At 34.1% G+C, this 12562-nt stretch overlaps 1 long non-coding RNA gene across 1 annotated transcript in view; it reads right to left on the bottom strand.

The window, feature by feature from the left end:
• Positions 1-12562, bottom strand: part of LOC311436524 — a 74796-nt gene that overhangs the window by 14926 nt on the left and 47308 nt on the right. Inside the window, exon 4 of the long non-coding RNA XR_014692911.1 lies at positions 6698-6749. This is a non-coding gene — a long non-coding RNA (uncharacterized lncRNA). The remainder of the gene's footprint in view (positions 1-6697; positions 6750-12562) is intronic.

Raw genomic sequence — 12562 nt, 5'->3', positions numbered from 1 at the left:
CTCAATGACAGGAGAAACTCAAAAAGTCCTATTACCACTATTTCGAAATGCACTTTATAGCATTCAGCAAAGCTACCTTGAACAGATGAAATCTCTTTGGAAACTCGGTTGAGCAACCTCTAACACTCAAGAGCTCCGTCCACCTGAGCACAGACATATGCACTCACAGTCAGTTCTGAAGCATGTGCTCCAGTGCTGTCCTGGATCAAACCCTTTTATTCCTCATTTAGGACACAATTTGAAAATATATGCCACCATGCAGTGTTATATAATTCAGTTCTATCAGCGAAGGGTAGGCCAAGAGAAGGTCATTGCTGGCAAAAAGTGACTAGAAAGGGATAGAACAACCTTTGTATTATCTGGCCCTGTCCATTTTATATTTCACACTGAAATATACCTGTTCTTATGATATGTTCCAGCGTATTCCATAGGGCTTCTTTGATATGAACAGTACAATCTGATGCAGCAGCTCATATGGAATACATATGAAAATCACTTGATTTTTTTTTTTTTTAATATTAAAAAAAAAATACACACAAAGTATGAAAAGAATAATATGCTGGTAGCAGAACCCAGTGGAAACATATGGAGCAGTCATGTTGTACTTTCAATAACAGCAGAAAAGTAAGTATATGTGAAGTGTGCAATGTAAAAATTAACTCATTCATTCCCAGAAACTGGTGAAATAATCTGCACAGATTCCATTCTGTTGAAATTGCATTTTGCCTACTCAGATTTTGTACCTTTATGTTTAGAGAAGTTTCCAAAATCCTTCATGTAATTCTGTTCAAGGTTACATATTTTGCAAATCAATAAAACAAACCCTTCAGTAGGATATTTTAATATAAGTTGTTCCACCTGCTTGTACAGAACCACAAAACTAATTTAAATATAATTCATCAACCTTTTGATTGTGTCTTACCAGTGGCATTGCTACCTTAAAGTGGAGAAATGAAAAGGAAAATTTGTAAAATTGTATTGGTACTACTTAGAGCAGCAAAGTGATCCTGGCAGAGCAGAAATGAACATCAGGAACCTAAGTCATAGCAATTTGCATGGTAGTTGGTAGGTACCACAGTTTAAAGGAATAAAGTAATATAGAGACTGAGCCAGCAGAGGGGGCTTCCTTTTTAGGGTTGGAATAGGAGTGAATCTACACACAGGAGTAGGAAGATCTTTCCGCGTTTTTCACTTGATGAAATATTTGCCCCTAATTCAGATACACTACATTTCTTTGTGAAAGTGAAGTTTCCAAATGTAAGGTAGCTGTAGAGTAATTAATCATATACATATTTAAAAAAAAACATCCCCTTTCTCAAATTTATGTTTGTTGGTCATGGGGAAAAGTTTATATACTTTGTGTATGACTTTTTTCTTTTTTAAAGGAAGCAGTTTCCCTCACTTAATTCCAGGTAGACTTCACCTAAGTGATGTTTTCACTGCAGCAGCTCTCACTCTGTGAAGCAGTATGAAGTGTCAGTGACATTCTTTAAACTGCTGTTTGCCTTTGAACATTTTTTTCAGATTTCCTCAGGAATTCTCTATAATGAATGTAACATTTTACTGACTCTACATCACTACTAGGGATTCTTAGACCAGATGACTGAGTAAACCCATCAGTAAAAAATCCCCATAGCCATTGTTTCCAAAATAGCCTATTGTCTAGATAAATATGATGACCCTAGATTTCCTGGTATGTGCCACTGTTATTCCAGAATTCCTTCCCTAGGGAAAACCAACAAATATCCATATAATAATAATAATTATTATTATCATTATTATCATTATTATTATTATTATTATTATTATTATTATTATTATTTAATATATAATATATAATGTATAATGTATAATATATAATATATAATATATAATATATAATATATAATATATAATATATAATATATAATATATAATATATAATATATAATATATAATATATAATATATAATATATAATATTAATAATAATAAACAGCCAAAGTTAAAATTTGTAAAAGCAGCTTTTATTAAGCAGCCTAAGTTGCAATACGCCTTTCAGGGCTGGTTCTGTTAGCCTGGTTCCCAGCTCAGAGCTCTGTATGCTGATTTGAATCACAGTCCTCAGAAGAGCAGAACATTGGTGCTAGGAAGGATTAGAGTTCTGAGCCATCAAACCACCTTCAAGGTTTTTCTTTTCCCATTATTTTGATGTTTGATAGCATGCTTAAATTAAATACTTGGAAGATTACATTTTGCTAAATAATGCTGTGAGCAAACAGTTTCTGCAGTCCAGACATTCTTTCACCCGAGAACATTTTCTTTAAAAGGTAGCACGTTTCCTTGGACAGCAGCCATCCCTGGCAGCAGATCTCAGCACTCAGTAGGAAACCCATGCCTTTGAGTTCTGAACTAGCCCATACTGGAATTAAAACACAACACTAACAGTCAGAATCGGTTGTTCTTGGTGGGTAAGTGTTTTATAACTGCATGGGGATATAAGAGCAGAGCCTCAAGTTTAAATCCTTTTCTAAAAATGTTGTGATTAACTGCATGACTTCACTTATTGTTAGGGTAACAGATGGAAGTGCCACAGTGAAATATTTCCTTTTTATTTACAAACAATAGAAAGTCTTTCTACAGATAGGAATTAAAACATTACAGAAGCATTGGTTCCACAAGCTTAAATTCTTTCATGCTACCACATGCATTTTTCATGGAAAGTCAACATCTTTAACATTTTTGCACTGTCTGAATTTATCATCCATAACTTTTTTGTGATTCCTGTTCAAATGAGTTTGCTTCTTTAGGAAGAATTATGTACCTACAGTATAATGAGCTAATTAACTAAAGAACAAAAGGTGCCTTCTGTTATATGTGAGACATAACCAGCTCCCAGACACAGGCAACACATTCTTTATATTTAAAGGCAATCTGTATTGCTGATTTTGATGTCTGATGCTCTGTATCATTTTGCACAGTGCCACAAAAGGATTGATAAAACATTAAAATGAAACTTGTCTTTTAAAATAATAATAAAAAACACACACACCACATCTTACCACCAGTATTATGAATTTTGAGAGGTTTGCAAAAGATGTGTGCTTTGATCAATTGCAAGGTTTCTAAAAAAAAAAAAATAATAATAATCACTTTTATGCATTTTGACTGGTAATAGCACTGAGCAATGGACAAAACTGACAGAAAGAGACAGAAGCAGCATAAACAAAATAAGGCAGAGATTTTATTAAATATTAATTTTATTAATTCACAGCAAAAATCTTTGTTTATTATGGTATATTAAAAATATATTTTCTTCATTCTAAATCATTTCTCTACAGACACTGTACAACTTGTCAATGCCTCTACAGATCTTTTAGCTTGCTAGAAATGCCTCAAGCACAAAAAGCAGTAAAATATTTTTTAATGCTATAGACTTAGATCTCACCACATTTAACAAAATATATTAAAATTATGATTTATAACATGGTTGCAAGTGAATAGTAAGGAATACATTTACTTTTAACCAGCAATAATTGTCATTGCACCACTGAAAGACCTCAAAATAATTTTAAAAATGTTATGCAAGAGAATCTGGCAGATTCTATGAACTGCTGTAAGAAAGCAGTACCCTTGTCCAGCGTTTACAAATAGGTATGTAGAAACAGAAATGTACTGGAGGTACACTTTTGCATAAACACAAAAGAGAAACACTCCTATTCCAGGGTTCCTCTAGGAATTACAGTAATAACTTCATTGCTTATATATAAATTGTGTGGATTAGAGTTCAAGACCAGGCTGACAGGTTTCTGGCCAGCCACAGCTCCACTTTGGGCTTCCTGGACCTCTTGAGGTGAGGCAGAGGGTTTGGGGCTGGTCCTCTCTGCTGTGGGTCAGCTCAGCCCCAAAGAGCTATAAATAGCTTCACTGATAAAACCAGAATAAATATTAGACCATAACTACATATTTATTTTTCTTCTAAGTGTCTCCAGAAAACAGTAAAATAAGCTATATTTCTACACTGGGAAGATTCATCTCTGGATGCATATTTCTACTACATCTCATACCTGCATCATCAAGCATCTAAGCAGGTCCTATGTATTCAACAGGATCCCTTTGAGATAGACTTTCTGTTGTCCTTAATAAAAGATCACAGTACCTTCTTCATATATTTTGACAACAAAGGGGTTGGACATTTCTTAGACACATTTTCCTAGTAGTTTTTTCTTTTTAAAGGTGTCTTGCAAAAGCAATTTAAGCTGTGTGCACAGAAGCATTTGGTTATCAACTATATAAAGGGCATACAGCTTAAAAAAACCTGTGCACACTTGGCTTTAAAAAGGCAGATATCCACCATTTTCATTTTTGTTTGAATGGACACTAAAATAGCAATTAATACACACCATTAGTGCTAAGGAAGAGCTTCCTACCATCATTAATAATCACTTGCCTTCTCAGAGGACACTCAGTCACTTGAGGTGATATGACTGCACGCACACAGACCCAGAAACTCCCTTCCCTCTGGCACCTCAGCTTCACAAAAGTTCTTATCCAAAGGTCAGCTGCCAATCGGTATGTACATATATACACACATAGGTCCTTGGTGGGAATAAATTCCAAGTTGGCTACAAGAGCATATAGATACTGTTACTTGAGGTAAAAAAGAATAAATCTTTTTTATTTGTTCTTTTGTCCTTCCCAGAAAATGACACATCCATACATCCTGAGCTAGTGCGCTGCCCAGCAATATGCAATATACTATTACATATTACAATGGAGAGAAATGGTCATTATAGTATATAAAAATCATTAAAATGCCTCTATATAGTGGCTATGAAATTCTGTTGAATCTTGATCTTCAGACCTTCAAAAGGCACTTAACTATCAAGGTGTAGCTTGGAGCAACTGCAAAGTTATGAATCTGTCCTACATAAAAGTCACCATCAGCTTCTTCATTAATACAGAACTCATTTAGCTGCAAAAACTGTTATGCAAACTTGAGCTGTTGCTGTGTGTCCATGCAAATTAGGTGAGAAATACAATATAATAAGAACTACACACATTCACTCACTAAACTGGAACTGCTCTGGTTTTGGAAGAAGCCCTTCAGAAGAGGGAAAGGCAGATTTCGACAGCTAAGAACCTCACAAATCATAGAATTACAGAATTATTTAGGTTGAAAAAGACCATCAAGTCCACCTGTCAACCTGAACTACCGAATCCCATCACTAAACCATGTCCCTTAGTATAGAGAAGAGGAGGCTCAGGGGAGACCTTATCACTCTCTACAACTTCCTGAAGGGAAGCTGAGGGTTGGTCTCCTCTCACAGATAATAGGAGAGAATAGCCTCAAGTTGCACCAGGGGAGATTCAGGCTGGAAATTAGAAGAAATTTTCTTGTCAGAAAGAGTAGTCAGACATCAGAACAGGTTGCCCAGAGAGGTGTTGGAGTCACCACCATCCATGGGAGTATCTAAGGAAAGGTTGGTACTTAAGGACATGGTTTAGTGTGTAATATTGGTTTTAGGGGAATGGTTGGACCAGATGATCTTGGAGGTCTTTTCCAACCTTAATGATTCTATGTCTCTATGTCCACAAGGGTCTTAAATAGCTCTGGGGATGGGGACTCCACCATTACACCATTGGGCAGACTGTTCCAATGCTTGACCATTCTCTGTAAAGAAATTCCTCCTAATGTCCAATCTAAACCTCCCCTGGCATAACTTCAGACCATTTCCTCATGTCCTATCATTTGTTGCCTGAGAAAAGAAACTGACATCGTCCTTTCTGCAGCCTCCTTTCAGGTGACTGTAGAGAATGATGAACCTCCTTTTCTCAAGACTAAACAACCCCAGTTACCTCAATCACTCAGCATTACTCTGGTTTTCCAGCCCCTTTACTAGGTTCATTGCTCAACTTGGCACACACTCAAACAAGTCAATATCCTACTTGTAAGGATAGAGACTGAAGAAATAAGCTGAGGACATTTTTAAGAGGATTAAAACCAAAACCAAAAACAAACAAACAAAAAACGCATTATATTTATATTAACAAATCATAAATTTACATTTATTTACCAAAATATTAATTTATTTGTAATTTTATTAATAATTTTAAATTACAAATTACAACCTGCTTCCCTTTCTCAAATAAACTACAAAGTAGTCAAGGCTCCTTCTGGCAGTTTTATATCCTACCCACATTTTTCCAGGAAGAAGACTGAAAGATGTAAAAAGGGGATGATACAACAGAAGGTTGTATGTTGCCTTCCTCCCCTGGCAGTCAGAGAGTGCCAGGTAGGGAGCACTTGTACAGAGCAAAGGCTACATTCAGCAAGGGAAAGGAAAAGTACTACATAAAGTCATAGGAAAACCAGTAGTCTGTTAATATATTTGCTCTTATATCATCATGCTCTGAATTATTCCTTCAGGAGACTACTTACAATAAAATAGAGGATATCTATTCCCTTGAACAAAAAACAACAAAGTTTAAAGAAAAGTGGGTTTACTTGCTAAGATTGTCATTCCTGTCCTGAGTAAACTGAAGAACATGTTTTCAGATAAATTTTTTCCTGGTGCACAATCAATGTAAAAATATAAAATGAATGAAAATCACTAATCTCTTCCCAACATTTTAATAAATAACTAAATTCATAATTTTCCCACTGTACTAAAATGCATTTCAGAAAAAAAAAAAAAAAAAAAAGGTTAATAACTTACCCATTTGAGTAGATTTAGAGCAGCTATACCGTAGTCATTGAACAGAAGTATTCTATGGGAAGAGAATAAGAATCATAAACTTTAATAATCATTATTAAAAATACGTCACTATTTGCATAGCTGCACACATCTATTTAGGGTACGTGAAAACACACATGTAAACACAAGCAAAATGATTTGAAAAAATAACATAAAGGTTCATTCCTGAGGAAGATAAATAGCTGATAGGTTGTTAAATTTATCACAATTTTTAATAAAACTTATCATAATTTTTAATAGATTTGGTTCTTGTTAAATTGACATTTCTTTAATCACAGTATAACTTTAGAAAATACTTTTAGGTATAACAATATTAAAATGCACCTAAATCCTTATTGGTAGAAGCATCATATACTTTAACAATTGATAACAGATTACTAATTTGAATAATCAGGAATAATTCTAACCCATTTAATGCATTGCTTAGTAGTAGACCTTTTTTAGGTCTTTAAGTTTAATCCTTGTTCCAACTACTTGAAAAATAAACCCAACATTATTATAATTTGATACGACAGTCAGGACTGCAAGTGTAAGATCATTAACACTTCACAGGTTATACCCTGAAGTAACTCTTACAAGAAGTTCACATAAATAAGGACAGATTTACACAATTATGTAGTTATGAGTATCACTGCATTTCTAACCATAAGTGAATTCTTCTCAATTTGCTATTCATTTGACTTTGATATGCTTGAAAAAACGCAATCCAACAGAAAACAAGTCAACTCATTTTTTCCTTTTTTCTTATTTGGTTTCAGGACATTTATATACCAGGTAGAGGTATATGAACCCAGACGGTTTCATCTAAGAGAATTTTTGCTTGTAAAAGAATTCAGAAAAGTTTCATTTATTCCACTTAGGTTTGCATTTTTGCCTATTGTTTGACTGGAATGCTACAAAAGAATTATAAAGGAGTTAAAGAAAAGTTAAATTTGGCAAATACAAGAAAAAACAAAGGACTCCTCTCTGTCCTCTCTGTAAATAAATAAATAAATAAGGTGTGGAGAATAATGATAACAAAAAAAAAAAAAAAAAAAAAAAAAAAAAAAGGAAAACCCTTTTAAAATTAAGGAAAAAAAGAAAGAAAGAAAGAAAGAAAGAAAGAAAGAAAGAAAGAAAGAAAGAAAGAAAGAAAGAAAGAAAGAAAGAAAGAAAGAAAGAAAAGAAAGAGAAGCAAAGAAAGACGGAAAGAAAGAAAGAAAGAAAGAAAGAAAGAAAGAAAGAAAGAAAGAAAGAAAGAAAAGAAAGAGAAGCAAAGAAAGAAAGAAAGACAGAAAGAAAGAAAGAAAGACAGAAAGAAAGAAAGAAAGACAGAAAGAAAGAAAGAAAGAAAGAAAGAAAGAAAGAAAGAAAGAAAGAAAGAAAGCAAGCAAGCAACGACGAGGGAGCTCTCTACTTTGTAAAGAGTTCTCCATTGGTATTTGTAACTGAACAACTCAGATATGATACTGTGGCACACTATACTCTGATCAAACACATTAGCTTGTAAAATTTCTCACCTCTGTGGAGCCACTGATGACATTGTTTGGTTTTTATCTGATACGGAGTGAAGGGGAATTGGGAATGCATTATTTCAGGAGATTACAAATAACTCTACATTAAAGACCCACGGCCTTGAAAGATGTGCTTTTTTCTTTTCAGGAACTTAACAGTTTTTAATTTTTGTAGATAAAGAATTTTTACATCTCAATAAACACAATCTATTTGTCAGTTGATCTGTGTTGTTTCTTCCTAAAATACTCCAAGATGACTATTGTAATGTGCTGTCATGTTCAATGTTCAGTGTTCAATGTTCAATGTTCAATGTTCCAATGTTCCTCTGACACAATGCCACTGACCTGGAGAACTCTCCTCTAAAATTAGCAGTGCAGCTAAAAATCCATATTGGGAAAACAAAACAAACAAACAAAAAACAATACATTTAGTAGCAGCAACTCTGCTGGTTAGTTACAATTAAGTTAAATCTTGGATAAGTAGACCAGACTTTATGCTTGATTTTAACGTGCGCCGGGAACATACCTATTTAAAAACGTATGTGTTTATGTAGGTAAGAGATTGGTCTTTGTTTATGAAAGCAAGGAGACATGATCAACTCTTTTCAACATTTCTCAAATAATTTCATAATATTTTATACAAAATACTAATAACCTGTTTTCAGAATGTTGCATTTGATCTGCTCCATCAAATGTGAAGATTAAGTCAGTCATTGAGAAAAGGCCCAATGTAGTGAAAACATCAGAGCAGTTTTTACTGTTGACTGAGACCTTCCCAATGTAGCTTTTGTACTTCAGTAATCTGAGAGCTTCAAGACCACTATGTTTGTTAATACACTAGAAAAAAAAATACTGCTTACAGTGGATATTACTATTCTGTTTTACAGACAAGACAAACAGACCTACCCACTTCCAAGGTTTTCCCACTGATAAAGCATCCTTACTGATTAACATGCTCACTTACTCTGAGAAATATCTGATGATTGAACGTTAATATTAAGTCCTAGCTATGTCTCTTCTGAAAATGTAGAAATCTTATATTATGTCAAAGTTTAGAAAAAGTTTTTTAGAAAAAAATTCTGAATGCTGAGGTCAGTTGATGATAATAATCAAGGAAATTTGATACTTTATTAAAATAATTCAGCATTTTGCTGAATTCAGTATCAGATCCTTTATGTTTTTCTAGTTTTGCTAAGCATTACTGCTAATAGTTTATAGACAAAAATCAACCAGTACTTCTGTCCTCATAAACAAGTTTCTCAGTTTCAAAAATTCAGTCTTCAGATCTTTGAATCAACTCTATGAAAATGCAAAGTACAAGGTTAAATTCACAACATTTAAAATAATCAATATTTAAAATAACTGAAGTTACTGCATTATTTTACAATTTTTACAATGGTGTTGAACTAACATGTTAAGAACTGTTAGATTTCTCTCTTTTTTTTCTTCTAAATATGCACAAATAGGTAGTATTTTATATCTGTTGTAATATTTATGTTTACCACCATTTTGAACTATTTGAAGTTAACATCTTTTCACACAGCTCTTATGAAATATTAGAGGAACTAATTGCTCAAATCTCCTACATCTGAAACTGTGAAATTGCATATCCTTTGCAAAGCATAAGTTTGGTTAGCATGTTTCTGCTTGGAAACCACGTGAAATTCCAAAATAATATCCTTAATTATAAAAATAATTGCCACAAACATTAATTTTGTTGATGGATGGTTCCCACTCTTCAATGTTCCACTTAAATCTATCCGAACATTTATGAGAAGTTAATTGGACAATACAACTTTTTTTTTTAATGTTTCCTATTGTCAAAGAAATTTTTATTAATCAGAATTGAAAGTTACTTATTTTTTACACCCTGCTTTCAGACACTTCACATTTAGTGCAATTTAGTATAGTACATGAAACTATTTAAATATTGCTTGCAACTTTTTGGAGCCTTTTGTTTTACCAGACTTCTGTGTTACTTCACTATGCAATTTACTGAAGGCTAGTAATTATTAGGACATGTGGTAGGCGTTTATCACCAGTAACATCACACAACCCACTCTATGATCAAGATACAATAGGGCAAATGGTACAATTAAAGGCACATTCTTTGGTGCATAACAATAGAAGCCTTGTGACATGGAAAGATTAGGAAAAGACTTAAACATCTTTAAAACTACTCATTACCACCAGTTAAAATGTGCATGTCTGACCTTTATGGTAATCAGTAGTACTCCACTTATGCACTATGGAGCTAAATAAGCTTTATTTTAGACACACGGAATTCTTTGCAGTGACCTGCAGTTAACTTAGCTGGTCTCAGAGACAAAGCTTACAATGAATCAACCCATCAGTGGTCATAATGATAGGCCATCATCTTTATCAACCAGTTTACGATGACAGACAGAAAACAGTAGATTTTCCTGCCAAGTGGAGTAGTACTTAAATGTTGACTGCTACATACATCAGATTAACAAGGTTGCAAAGTTACTGAGAATCCCATTCCCTGAGGTGCAGATTCACCCTGTGGTGCTATTATACCATAAGGTATATCAAAGATAATTGCTTAGTTTATTATCCTGTTGTCTTTTATGTCGGCCTCTAATTGTGAATTCAGAAACCTCTTGATCTCCCAGTTCCTTATGGACCTTTTATTAACCCCATTCATTTTAATTAGGATTTATTACTATTTTTATTATTAAAGTGTAGAATATTTTTTTTTAATAGATCTTTCCAAATAACCCACAATTCTTTCATACAGCTTCCGTAAAGGAGAGATTGATGGGATATTCAGTCAGTGTTTTAAATACAGGTCTCTGAAGCTCCTTTTCTATCTCCTGCCAAAATTTGTCATATCAAGATTCAGATTTTTTTTACCTGAAGATGCTTTAATAGTATTAGTAGCATGCAAATGAACAAAGATTTCTGTGATAAAATCAGATTGTTATACTTCTGTATAATTTTAAAGCATCATCCTAACATGAAAGTGTGTGCTGCTTCTGTCATAACTGCTATCTTTCCCATAGTCCTGAAAAATGTTGGTCCAACTTTCACGGTCCTTGTGCTGCACTTTACAGAGAACAATTTAAGCATATTTTCATAAAATACCACATGAAACCTAAAGAACCTAGAAACAGTTAAAAACTATGGCCTGGCTAGTACAGATAAGTAGTCATTCATAATTCCTCCTAATGTATACAATATTAATCTGTATGTACCTAGAAAATCTGACTACTTCCTATACTTCAAAGTCATTGCCTTCGCTACGAGACCTAGAAAGTGCTTCAGGATTCATTATGACATGTGGAATATATAAGCAATAAGGCATGACAGGGAGTGTGGTTATCATAAGATAATCACACCCCTGGGTCATTACAAAGCATGAGGTGCAGCCGAGCACCTCTCATTCCCCCTGGGGTGTGATTATATCATGATAAGCACACTTCATGCAGTTACCTTATTGCTTTTATAAAAAGTCTTTGTTGGGAAGAAAAACTATTTTTTACTTAAAGATGATAAAGTTGGCAGTTTACAATGTTGAGCAGTACTTTCTGCTAAGCTCTGTGGTTTATATGTATTAATCTACTCCTTTAGAATATACATCTGCCAAAGCTGATCCAAATTCATCAATCAAAGAAGGTGTCCATAATACAGCATGTGTTCAGCTGATCAGTCTGGAAAAGGACGTGTGCATGTCCCAGGCAATCCCATAGCCACTGGCTGTTCACTGTACACCTACTTCTTTTCTCCAAATGCTAAATAAGTGAACAAATAAATAGTTATGATTTAAAAGCCCAGCAATACCAGACAACAGACAAAGTTACTTAACCAAAAGTTAAAAGACATTTTAAATAGATACGTTTACAGGAAAATGTAGAGTTCAGTAACTGGAGAAGAACGTGCACAACAAGAAAAAGTTTCTAACTTGCTTTTGCCCCTGGTAGGTGATCTCCCACAAATTAAGGGTGACAACTTAATTTAGGGTCCTAGGTAAACTACAAAATCCCACTGCTGTCATTCAGATCGTAGCCTAAGGGGTCTAATGTGATCTTTTGGATTTACAAACACCTGCCTTAGATTATACCATATGTCTTCTTAGTGGCTCCAGGGGTGAATGCTCTGTCCAGTGTTCAGCTCATTTTGTGCTTTAAGAATGCATAACTGCACACAGGATATGAAGGTTTGCATCCATTTACAATTTATCAAGTGTGATGGCCATGTTCTGATTTCAGAAGCATTCAGTGGTCTGGAAAGGGGCATATGTATGGGCTGAATTTGGCCCTGGGCCATTTATGAATATAGGTAACACTTTTCACCTAACATGAGCAAGTCA

Source organism: Aythya ferina, assembly GCF_964211825.1.
Source record: "Aythya ferina genome assembly, chromosome: 1".
Lineage (NCBI taxonomy): Eukaryota > Metazoa > Chordata > Aves > Anseriformes > Anatidae > Aythya > Aythya ferina.
Note: the sequence above shows the minus strand (reverse complement) of the source record. Positions and strands in the feature narration are given on the sequence as shown.